The sequence below is a fragment of the Falco naumanni genome, chromosome 1, assembly GCF_017639655.2.
Source record: "Falco naumanni isolate bFalNau1 chromosome 1, bFalNau1.pat, whole genome shotgun sequence".
Classification (NCBI taxonomy): domain Eukaryota; kingdom Metazoa; phylum Chordata; class Aves; order Falconiformes; family Falconidae; genus Falco; species Falco naumanni.
Genome location: NC_054054.1, coordinates 127422056 through 127433563, shown reverse-complemented (window position 1 = coordinate 127433563; position 11508 = coordinate 127422056). Strand labels below are relative to the sequence as shown.

The 11508-nt window shown below is 50.3% G+C and overlaps 1 long non-coding RNA gene across 6 annotated transcripts; it reads left to right on the top strand.

Annotated features, from left to right (window-relative positions):
• The first annotated feature begins 8920 nt into the window (after window positions 1-8920).
• LOC121089050 lies at window positions 8921-11508 on the top strand. Of its 6 annotated transcripts, none has more exons than XR_005828298.1 (4): window positions 8921-8965; window positions 10518-10613; window positions 10781-10929; window positions 11028-11077. It is a non-coding gene; the product is annotated as an uncharacterized LOC121089050 (long non-coding RNA). The 6 variants fall into 6 exon arrangements; XR_005828444.1 differs by lacking the exon at window positions 8921-8965 and adding an exon at window positions 9541-9581; XR_005828469.1 differs by lacking the exon at window positions 8921-8965 and adding an exon at window positions 9556-9588.

The following is an 11508-nucleotide window of genomic DNA, read 5'->3' as shown; positions in this document are numbered from 1 at the left end:
TTCATTTGCATTTCAGTCCCTGTGGGTCATGACAAATTTGGAAGAACCCGAAGGGAAACTTTTCATCCTGGGACACAGAAGGTAGGAGGTGAGTTGTTTTTGGGTTTTTTTTTTTTTTGAGTGGGGTTTTTTTTTTGTTTGTTTTGTTCCAACTACAGCCAGTTCATGGTTTAATGTCGAGTGTATGCTTGCTCTCCTCTAAAGCAGTATTTCATTTGCATTTCAGTCCTGTGGGTCATGACAATTTGGGAAGAACCCGAAGGAAACTTTTCATCCTGGGACACAGAAGGTAGGAGGTGAGTTGTTTTTTGGGTTTTTTTTGGGTTTTTTTGAGTGGGTTTTTTTTTTTTGTTGTTTGTTTTGTTTCTGTTTGGGGTTTTTTTTTGGTTGGTCGGTTGTGGCTTTTTATTCTTTTCTGGAAAAATAAGTCGTTACGTAGAAATGCTAGCGGTTTGTTTCTTTCTGTAGCAGGATGATAATGAGGAGTAGAGTTACAGGTAGAAAATCGGCTGTCTTTGTCAGTTGAAGTGGCTACTTTGAATTGAACAAAATACAGGAGTACATTAACGGGGGGTTTTGCGCTGTGTCTTCGGTACCAGGTGTGCTAAAGATGTCGTTTTGTTTACGGGATTTATCGGGCTGTCGAAGAGCAAGAGGTAAATGTAAACTTTTCACTCCTAGCACTGCGCTCGGTGACGTATACCGACCTCGATATCAATTGCTTATTGCAGTGAAAAACTGCGGCGTTTCTGTGAAACGTCTGAGATCGAAAATCATTTCAGGCACTGGCATAACCTATCATACTAATAGATGACCAACTTTGGTAATGTCAATCAAAAAATCGTAGATCTGTGATGGAAAGCAGTGTATGAGGTATCTGCTACTGAGCATGTAATGGAGCTGGTACGAAGCGTATGTTGCCGTGCGTAGGTCGTATACAAAAGATGTATATAACAGTCCTTAGAGGAGTGTCCTTATTTGAGGTCCTTTTGTTTGATTGTCTGTTTGTCCTGTAGTTTTTGGTTTTTCTTTCTCCGGGGACCTGTGAATTTTGAATTTGGAGTCCTGCATGCCAAGGGACGGGCAGCTTACAGGTGAGGAAACGTTTCGGCGCCGGTGAGTTTATCACCTTTGTCTTGGCTGAGGCTTGCATAAGATGCTGAGCTTCACTGCGAGTACAAACATTCACGTCCTGACCCTCTTAGACTTCGTCTTGGGAGCCTTGAAGGCTTGTATACCAATCGAATCGTTACACTGAATAAACCGTTTCTTTTTTTTCTAGCGGGCGTTCCCAGAATGAAGCGGTGTGGAGCTGAAGGGGACTACGATTTCACGGTGACGGAGCCATTTGGACCGAGTCTTGAAGATCTCTTCGGTGTTGTTCAAGGAAACCTTAGTCTCGAGACAGTCCTCTTGCTCGCTGGCGAAACGGTAGGAAACTGCTTTGTTGATCTTGACGTGCAGTCTGTTGGAAAATAAAGATTCCTTGAGAGATCAGAACCACATACGTTGTTTCTCTGATGTAAAGGTGAACGGGCCTGTGTCGTTCAAGGAAAGACTCAACGTTGGTTTTGTTTCTCTGAAACACAAAGTGCCCCCATCTAAAGTGATTACAGAGTCTGAATTGATTTTTAAAAAGCAGAGACTCGTGCCGTTTGCAAACCGCCTGTCGCACTGCTCAAAGACAAAAGACGTTCACACCGAGAAAGTTTTTGGAAACGAATGTCAAATAGACGTGGGGGAAAGAGCTGGAGAGGTTTATGTATTGTCTGTCGAATTACCTTCTCTTTAATGCCCTTTGCATTTTACAAGAAAAGGTTCCATTGCCTCTTTTATCGTTAAGACAATGTTGCTGGTGTTTTTATAAGGAAAAAAAAAAAGTGTATGCCTAGTGTCTCGAGTGATTCTTTTTTTTTTTTTTTTTTTTTTTTTTTTTTTCTCTTCTCTCTAGACTGGTGGAATTGAATATGTTCACTGGAAGAACTTGATCCAGCGAGATGTGAAGCCGGGCCGTGGGCAGAGTTCCCTTCTCGATTCCATTCGTATAATAAAGGGTGCAGTCTGTTAGCTAGGCTGGCTGCAGTACCCAATTTTTTTCGCCAGGGCGGCAGCAGGGGCGCCGGCTGCAGTACCCATTTTTTTTCGCCAGGCGGCAGCAGTAGCGCCGCCCTGCAGAGTAAGGGCAGCGCCATGCGCAGACCGGGCTTGAAGCCAAAGGGGGCGGGGTTTGGGCGGCGGCCGCATGCGTATGACGCAATTCCGCTTCTGCGCATGCGCAGGAGGGTTACTGGCAAAACTAAGGGCAGCGCATGCGCACTGCCGGCTTGAAGCCAAAGGGGGCGGGGTTTGGGGCGGTGTCGCATGCGTATGACGCAATGCCGCTTCTTGCGCATGCGCAGAAGGGTTACTGGCAAAACTAAGGGCAGCGCATGCGCACTGCCGGCTTGAAGCCAAAGGGGGGCGGGGTCTCCGGGCGCGTCGCATGCGTATGACGCAATTCCGCTTTTTTCCCGTGCGCAGAAACGGCTTGACCCCTAGGGGCGGGGCTTCGGCCTCGCACGTACGGGCTACGCAGACGGCCCCGGAAGTGGGGTTTCTTTTCCAGCCCGCGCGGCGGCGCCGGCGCGCCCGTGGCGGTGCGGAGCCTTCGCCGGGAGCCTGGAAGACTTTCGGGCCGGGTCGTGCGGGCGGTCGCGCTGGGTGAGCGCTCGGCCTGAGGGCGGCCGGGCGGGGGGGGGATGTGGGCGGGGCCGGCGCTCGGCCCGCGGCGGGGGAGCGCCTGGTGCCGGGCGGCGGGCGGGCTGAGGCGGGCGGCCCGGCCCGGGACCGGCGGGGCTGCCGGCCGTTCTCGTCTCCCCGGCAGCGACGGCGGTCAGCGGGCTCCTCACGGTGCTGCCTATTTTGGGCTGGTTTTTTTTTTTTTTTTTTTTTTGTCTCTCGGGGCTGCGCCGCTACCTCAGCGCGGAGGCGAGGAGCGGCGGCGGGGGGCGCCCCGGTGCTCGCCACTTGTGGCGGCCTGGCGGGGCCCGGGAGAGGGAGGGGTCGGCCCGCGGCGACCTGCCGCCCCCCCCCGCCGCCTCTGGGCTGCCCGGGCAGCCGCCGCAGCTCTGCGCGGGGGCTTTGTCTTTCCCCCAGCCGCCGGCCTGAGCCGCGGCAGCGGGCTGACTGGAAGCGCCCTGCAAGTCTGACGTGGGTATCGCTGCCGTGCATGTTGTCTGCCTGTCTACCGACCGTTCCTGCCTCTTGTTCTGCTGGGGGTTATTCCTTTGGGTAACGCGTTGGGCTCCGAATGGAGTGCATCCTGACTTCCTCCTGACCCCCTGCGAGACGTTACCGGGTGTTTGCCTTCCTCGTGTTTCACAGGGCCTCGGCTGTCGTGTGCGGAGAAGCTGTCAGCCTTGTCAGAAGAGAGCGTGAAGCCAGCAAGCGCATCGTGGTGCTTCGGGACCAAGCTGATACCGCAGGCATCCGTCTTTTGTTTGCGAAAAGGGATCGCGAGGAAACGTGCCGGTGTCGGAGGGGGGAAGAGGTAGGAGGCAGCTTTTCAACCGCTTTTTAGGGCTTAACTCCTGTGTTCCTGAGAACGGTTCTGGCCTTTGAGGGGTTTGCTTTTGGCTTTTTGCCTTAAGCCCGTCCTCCGTCACCGCTGTCGGCGTGCGCCGAGCCGCTGCTTAGGGGAACGGTGGCGGTCCAGGGCTGTGTGCGTGCCGACCGTCCTCGAGGCTATAGCTGTGTTCTACCCTATAAAAAGCTTTCCGTAATACCGTGCTTCCGTTAGGACGCAATTTTCTCGAGTTCCCCCCCACCTCAGGGTGATTTTCCCACACACCTGCAGGCAGCAGGACTAACGTCATCTCCTTTTGCCCGCTTGGGCTCGGACTAAAATCCCTTCCCTGGCTATTCTTTAGCTTGTACAGCCTTTGAGCCTTCCTCGGGCCTGGCTGATGGTCCTTTGCCATTTCACCCCGTTCACAGCCAGCGTGAGTTTCGGTACCCGACTATGTCAAACGAATTTCAGCTGCACGACAAACCTGCTTTTTTGTCAATTAAATTAAACTCAGCCTTTTAATTGCTTTCGAAGGGAACTACAGGAGATCCTGTCGGCGTGGTGGCCTAGCGTAAGCGATGATGGAAAGGCGCATCGGATGTGACCTCCGTGTCAGCTCGGTGTGCCTCAGACAGACTGCCTTTGGCACTCCGTGGCGTGCTGCGCAGCTCCGGAAATTAACGGTAGGGGAAAAAAAATGGGCGAAAATGACAGTCACGATAGAAACACGAGTTGGGAAGAAATGCTATACGTGGAGGGCTTTCGTTGGGCGAGGCAGCTGATCTTGCTTGTGGATCTTTGGGGTACGAGCCTGATGCCGAGCAGCTCGTTTTTCATTTGACGTGCCTGGAGTTGTTTTCAAAGGGATGGAAGAGAAGCTTATGAAATAGGATAGGTTACTGAGTCTTCCTAAAACCGCTCACGACAGTTATGTATAAAGCCGAAGCGAAGGACGAGGGAATAAAGTTCTGTGCTTTCTATAGTAAATACGGTACGCTTAAAAGTGATCTCCGTGCAGGGTCCTAGTTGTTTCTGTTTTTAAAATCAGAAAGAAGTTTAAGAAGTCTCAGCGGTTAGTCGTGCGGGAAATAAATGGCTCTTCCGCAAAAAATTCCACGGCAGCAAGGCTCTTTGAACGATTCTTCTCGCAATCGATTCCGACTACAGCCAGTTCATGGTTTAATGTCGAGGTGTATGCTTGCTCTCCTCTAAAGCAGTATTTCATTTGCATTTCAGTCCTGTGGGTCATGACAAAATTTGGGAAGAACCCGAAGGAAACTTTTCATCCTGGGACACAGAAGGTAGGAGGTGAGTTGTTTTTGGGTTTTTTTTTTTTTTGAGTGGGTTTTTTTTTTTGTTTGTTTTGTTCCAACTACAGCCAGTTCATGGTTTAATGTCGAAGTGTATGCTTGCTCTCCTCTAAAGCAGTATTTCATTTGCATTTCAGTCCTGTGGGTCATGACAAATTTGGGAAGAACCCGAAGGAAACTTTTCATCCTGGGACACAGAAGGTAGGAGGTGAGTTGTTTTTTGGTTTTTTTGGGTTTTTTTTGAGTGGGTTTTTTTTTTTTTGTTTGTTTGTTTTGTTCTGTTTGGGGTTTTTTTTTGGTTGGTCGGTTGTGGCTTTTTATTTCTTTTCTGGAAAAATAAGTCGTTACGTAGAAATGCTAGCGGTTTGTTTCTTTCTGTAGCAGGATGATAATGAGGAGTAGAGTTACAGGTAGAAAATCGGCTGTCTTTGTCAGTTGAGAGTGGCTACTTTGAAATTGAACAAATACAGGAGTACATTAACGGGGGGGTTTTGCGCTGTGTCTTCGGTACCGGTGTGCTAAAGATGTCGTTTTGTTTACGGGATTTATCGGCTGTCGAAGAGCAAGAGGTAAATGTAAACTTTTCACTCCTAGCACTGGCTCGGTGACGTATACCGACCTCGATATCAATTGCTTATTGCAGTGAAAAACTGCGGCGTTTCTGTGAAACGTCTGAGATCGAAAATCATTTCAGGCACTGGCATAACCTATCATACTAATAGATGACCAACTTTGGTAATGTCATCAAAAAAATCGTAATCTGTGATGGAAAGCAGTGTATGAGGTATCTGCTACTTGAGCATGTAATGGAGCTGGTACGAAGCGTATGTTGCCGTGCGTAGGTCGTATACAAAAGATGTATATAACAGTCCTTAGAGGAGTCCTTATTTGAGGTCTTTTGTTTTGATTGTCTGTTTGTCCCTGTAGTTTTTGGTTTTCTTTCTCCGGGACCTGTGAATTTTGAATTTGGAGTCCTGCATGCCAAGGACGGGCAGCTTACAGGTGAGGAAACGTTCGGCGCCGGTGAGTTTTTCACCTTTGTCTTGGCTGAGGCTTGCATAAGATGCTGAGCTTCACTGCGAGTACAAACATTCACGGTCCTGACCCTCTTAGACTTCGTCTTGGGAGCCTTGAAGGCTTGTATACCAATCGAATCGTTACACTGAATAAACCGTTTCTTTTTTTTCTAGCGGGGCGTTCCCAGAATGAAGCGGGTGTGGAGCTGAAGGGGACTACGATTTCACGGTGACGGAGCCATTTGGACCGAGTCTTGAAGATCTCTTCGGTGTTTGTTCAAGGAAACTTAGTCTCGAGACAGTCCTCTTGCTCGCTGGCGAAACGGTAGGAAACTGCTTTGTTGATCTTGACGGTGCAGTCTGTTGGAAAATAAAGATTCCTTGAGAGATCAGAACCACATACGTTGTTTCTCTGATGTAAAGGTGAACGGGCCTGTGTCGTTCAAGGAAAGACTCAACGTTGGTTTTGTTTCTCTGAAACACAAAGTGCCCCATCTAAAGTGATTACAGAGTCTGAATTGATTTTTAAAAAGCAGAGACTCGTGCCGTTTGCAAACCGCCTGTCGCACTGCTCAAAGACAAAAGACGTTCACCCGAGAAAGTTTTTGGAAACGAATGTCAAATAGACGTGGGGAAAGAGCTGGAGAGGTTTATGTATTGTCTGTCGAATTACCTTCTCTTTAATGCCCTTGCATTTTACAAGAAAAGGTTTCATTGCCTCTTTTATCGTTAAGGCAATGTTGCTGGTGTTTTTATAAGGAAAAAAAAAAGTGTATGCCCTGTCTCTCGAGTGATTCTTTTTTTTTTTTTTTTTTTTTTTCTCTTTCTCTCTAGACTGGTGGAATTGAATATGTTCACTGGAAGAACTTGATCCAGCGAGATGTGAAGCCGGGCCGTGGGCAGAGTTCCCTTCTCGATTCCATTCGTATAATAAAGGGTGCAGTCTGTTAGCTAGGCTGGCTGCAGTACCCAATTTTTTTCGCCAGGCGGCAGCAGGGGCGCCGGCTGCAGTACCCATTTTTTTTCGCCAGGCGGCAGCAGTAGCGCCGCCCTGCAGAGTAAGGGCAGCGCATGCGCAGACCGGGCTTGAAGCCAAAGGGGGCGGGGTTTGGGGCGGCGCCGCATGCGTATGACGCAATGCCGCTTCTGCGCATGCGCAGAAGGGTTACTGGCAAAACTAAGGGCAGCGCATGCGCACTGCCGGCTTGAAGCCAAAGGGGGCGGGGTCTCCGGCGGCGTCGCATGCGTATGACGCAATGCCGCTTCTGCGCATGCGCAGAAGGGTTACTGGCAAAACTAAGGGCAAGCGCATGCGCACTGCCGGCTTGAAGCCAAAGGGGGCGGGGTCTCCGGCGGCGTCGCATGCGTATGACGCAATTCCGCTTTTTTCCCGTGCGCAGAAACGGCTTGACCCCTAGGGGCGGGGCTTCGGCCTCGCACGTACGGGCTACGCAGACGGCCCCGGAAGTGGGGTTCTTTTCCAGCCCGCGCGGCGCGCCGGCGCGCCCGTGGCGGTGCGGAGCCTTCGCCGGGAGCCTGGAAGACTTTCGGGCCGGGTCGTGCGGCGGCGCGCTGGGTGAGCGCTCGGCCTGAGGGCGGCCGGGCGGGGGGGGATGTGGCGGGCCGGCGCTCGGCCGCGGCGGGGGAGCGCCTGGTGCCGGCGGCGGGCGGGCTGAGGCGGGCGGCCCGGCCCGGGACCGGCGGGGCTGCCGGCCGTTCTCGTCTCCCCGGCAGCGACGGCGGTCAGCGGGCTCCTCACGGTGCTGCCTATTTTGGGCTGGTTTTTTTTTTTTTTTTTTTTTTTGTCTCTCGGGGCTGCGCCGCTACCTCAGCGCGGAGGCGAGGAGCGGCGGCGGGGGGCGGCCCCGGTGCTCGCCACTTGTGGCGGCCCTGGCGGGGCCCGGGAGAGGGAGGGGTCGGCCCGCGGCGACCTGCCGCCCCCCCCGCCGCCTCTGGGCTGCCCGGGCAGCCGCCGCAGCTCTGCGCGGGGCTTTGTCTTTCCCCCAGCCGCCGGCCTGAGCCGCGGCAGCGGGCTGACTGGAAGCGCCCTGCAAGTCTGACGTGGGTATCGCTGCCGTGCATGTTGTCTGCCTGTCTACCGACCGTTCCTGCCTCTTGTTCTGCTGGGGTTATTCCTTTGGGTAACGCGTTGGGCTCCGAATGGAGTGCATCCTGACTTCCTCCTGACCCCTGCGAGACGTTACCGGTGTTTGCCTTCCTCGTGTTTCACAGGGCCTCGGCTGTCGTGTGCGGAGAAGCTGTCAGCCTTGTCAGAAGAGAGCGTGAAGCCAGCAAGCGCATCGTGGTGCTTCGGGACCAAGCTGATACCGCAGGCATCCGTCTTTTGTTTGCGAAAAGGGATCGCGAGGAAACGTGCCGGTGTCGGAGGGGGAAGAGGTAGGAGGCAGCTTTCAACCGCTTTTAGGCTTAACTCCTGTGTTCCTGAGAACGGTTCTGGCCTTTGAGGGGTTTGCTTTTGGCTTTTTGCCTTAAGCCCGTCCTCCGTCACCGCTGTCGGCGTGCGCCGAGCCGCTGCTTAGGGAACGGTGGCGGTCCAGGCTGTGTGCGTGCCGACCGTCCTCGAGGCTATAGCTGTGTTCTACCCTATAAAAAGCTTTCCGTAATACCGTGCTTCCGTTAGGACGCAATTTTCTCGAGTTCCCCCCCACCTCAGGGTGATTTTCCCACACACCTGCAGGCAGCAGGACTAACGTCATCTCCTTTTGCCCGCTTGGGCTCGGACTAAAATCCCTTCCCTGGCTATTCTTTAGCTTGTACAGCCTTTGAGCCTTCCCTCGGGCCTGGCTGATGGTCCTTTGCCATTTCACCCCGTTCACAGCCAGCGTGAGTTTCGGTACCGACTATGTCAACGAATTTCAGCTGCACGACAAACCTGCTTTTTTGTCAATTAAATTAAACTCAGCCTTTTAATTGCTTTCGAAGGGAACTACAGGAGATCCTGTCGGCGTGGTGGCCTAGCGTAAGCGATGATGGAAAGGCGCATCGGATGTGACCTCCGTGTCAGCTCGGTGTGCCTCAGACAGACTGCCTTTGGCACTCCGTGGCGTGCTGCGCAGCTCCGGAAATTAACGGTAGGGGAAAAAAAAATGGGCGAAAATGACAGTCACGTAGAAACACGAGTTGGGAAGAAATGCTATACGTGAGGGCTTTCCGTTGGGCGAGGCAGCTGATCTTGCTTGTGGATCTTTGGGGTACGAGCCTGATGCCGAGCAGCTCGTTTTTCATTTGACGTGCCTGGAGTTGTTTTCAAAGGGATGGAAGAGAAGCTTATGAAATAGGATAGGTTACTGAGTCTTCCTAAAACGCTCACGACAGTTATGTATAAAGCCGAAGCGAAGGACGAGGGAATAAAGTTCTGTGCTTTCTATAGTAAATACGGTACGCTTAAAAGTGATCTCCGTGCAGGGTCCTAGTTGTTTCTGTTTTTAAAATCAGAAAGAAGTTTAAGAAGTCTCAGCGGTTAGTCGTGTGGGAAATAAATGGCTCTTCCGCAAAAAATTCCACGGCAGCAAGGCTCTTTGAACGATTCTTCTCGCAATCGATTCCGACTACAGCCAGTTCATGGTTTAATGTCGAGGTGTATGCTTGCTCTCCTCTAAAGCAGTATTTCATTTGCATTTCAGTCCTGTGGGTCATGACAAATTTGGGAAGAACCCGAAGGAAACTTTTCATCCTGGGACACAGAAGGTAGGAGGTGAGTTGTTTTTTGGGTTTTTTTTTTTTTTTGAGTGGGGTTTTTTTTTTTGTTTGTTTTGTTCCAACTACAGCCAGTTCATGGTTTAATGTCGAAGTGTATGCTTGCTCTCCTCTAAAGCAGTATTTCATTTGCATTTCAGTCCTGTGGGTCATGACAAATTTGGGAAGAACCCGAAGGAAACTTTTCATCCTGGGACACAGAAGGTAGGAGGTGAGTTGTTTTTTGGTTTTTTTGGGTTTTTTTTGAGTGGGTTTTTTTTTTTTTGTTTGTTTGTTTTGTTTCTGTTTGGGGTTTTTTTTTTGGTTGGTCGGTTGTGGCTTTTTATTCTTTTCTGGAAAAATAAGTCGTTACGTAGAAATGCTAGCGGTTTGTTTCTTTCTGTAGCAGGATGATAATGAGGAGTAGAGTTACAGGTAGAAAATCGGCTGTCTTTGTCAGTTGAAGTGGCTACTTTGAAATTGAACAAATACAGGAGTACATTAACGGGGGGTTTTGCGCTGTGTCTTCGGTACCGGTGTGCTAAAGATGTCGTTTTGTTTACGGGATTTATCGGCTGTCGAAGAGCAAGAGGTAAATGTAAACTTTTCACTCCTAGCACTGGCTCGGTGACGTATACCGACCTCGATATCAATTGCTTATTGCAGTGAAAAACTGCGGCGTTTCTGTGAAACGTCTGAGATCGAAAATCATTTCAGGCACTGGCATAACCTATCATACTAATAGATGACCAACTTTGGTAATGTCATCAAAAAAATCGTAATCTGTGATGGAAAGCAGTGTATGAGGTATCTGCTACTTGAGCATGTAATGGAGCTGGTACGAAGCGTATGTTGCCGTGCGTAGGTCGTATACAAAAGATGTATATAACAGTCCTTAGAGGAGTCCTTATTTGAGGTCTTTTGTTTGATTGTCTGTTTGTCCTGTAGTTTTTGGTTTTCTTTCTCCGGGACCTGTGAATTTTGAATTTGGAGTCCTGCATGCCAAGGACGGGCAGCTTACAGGTGAGGAAACGTTCGGCGCCGGTGAGTTTTTCACCTTTGTCTTGGCTGAGGCTTGCATAAGATGCTGAGCTTCACTGCGAGTACAAACATTCACGGTCCTGACCCTCTTAGACTTCGTCTTGGGAGCCTTGAAGGCTTGTATACCAATCGAATCGTTACACTGAATAAACCGTTTCTTTTTTTTCTAGCGGGCGTTCCCAGAATGAAGCGGTGTGGAGCTGAAGGGGACTACGATTTCACGGTGACGGAGCCATTTGGACCGAGTCTTGAAGATCTCTTCGGTGTTTGTTCAAGGAAACTTAGTCTCGAGACAGTCCTCTTGCTCGCTGGCGAAACGGTAGGAAACTGCTTTGTTGATCTTGACGGTGCAGTCTGTTGGAAAATAAAGATTCCTTGAGAGATCAGAACCACATACGTTGTTTCTCTGATGTAAAGGTGAACGGGCCTGTGTCGTTCAAGGAAAGACTCAACGTTGGTTTTGTTTCTCTGAAACACAAAGTGCCCCATCTAAAGTGATTACAGAGTCTGAATTGATTTTTAAAAAGCAGAGACTCGTGCCGTTTGCAAACCGCCTGTCGCACTGCTCAAAGACAAAAGACGTTCACCCGAGAAAGTTTTTGGAAACGAATGTCAAATAGACGTGGGGAAAGAGCTGGAGAGGTTTATGTATTGTCTGTCGAATTACCTTCTCTTTAATGCCCTTGCATTTTACAAGAAAAGGTTTCATTGCCTCTTTTATCGTTAAGGCAATGTTGCTGGTGTTTTTATAAGGAAAAAAAAAAGTGTATGCCCTGTCTCTCGAGTGATTCTTTTTTTTTTATTTTTTTTTTTTTTTTTTTTTTTTTATCTTTCTCTCTAGACTGGTGGAATTGAATATGTTCACTGGAAGAACTTGATCCAGCGAGATGTGAAGCCG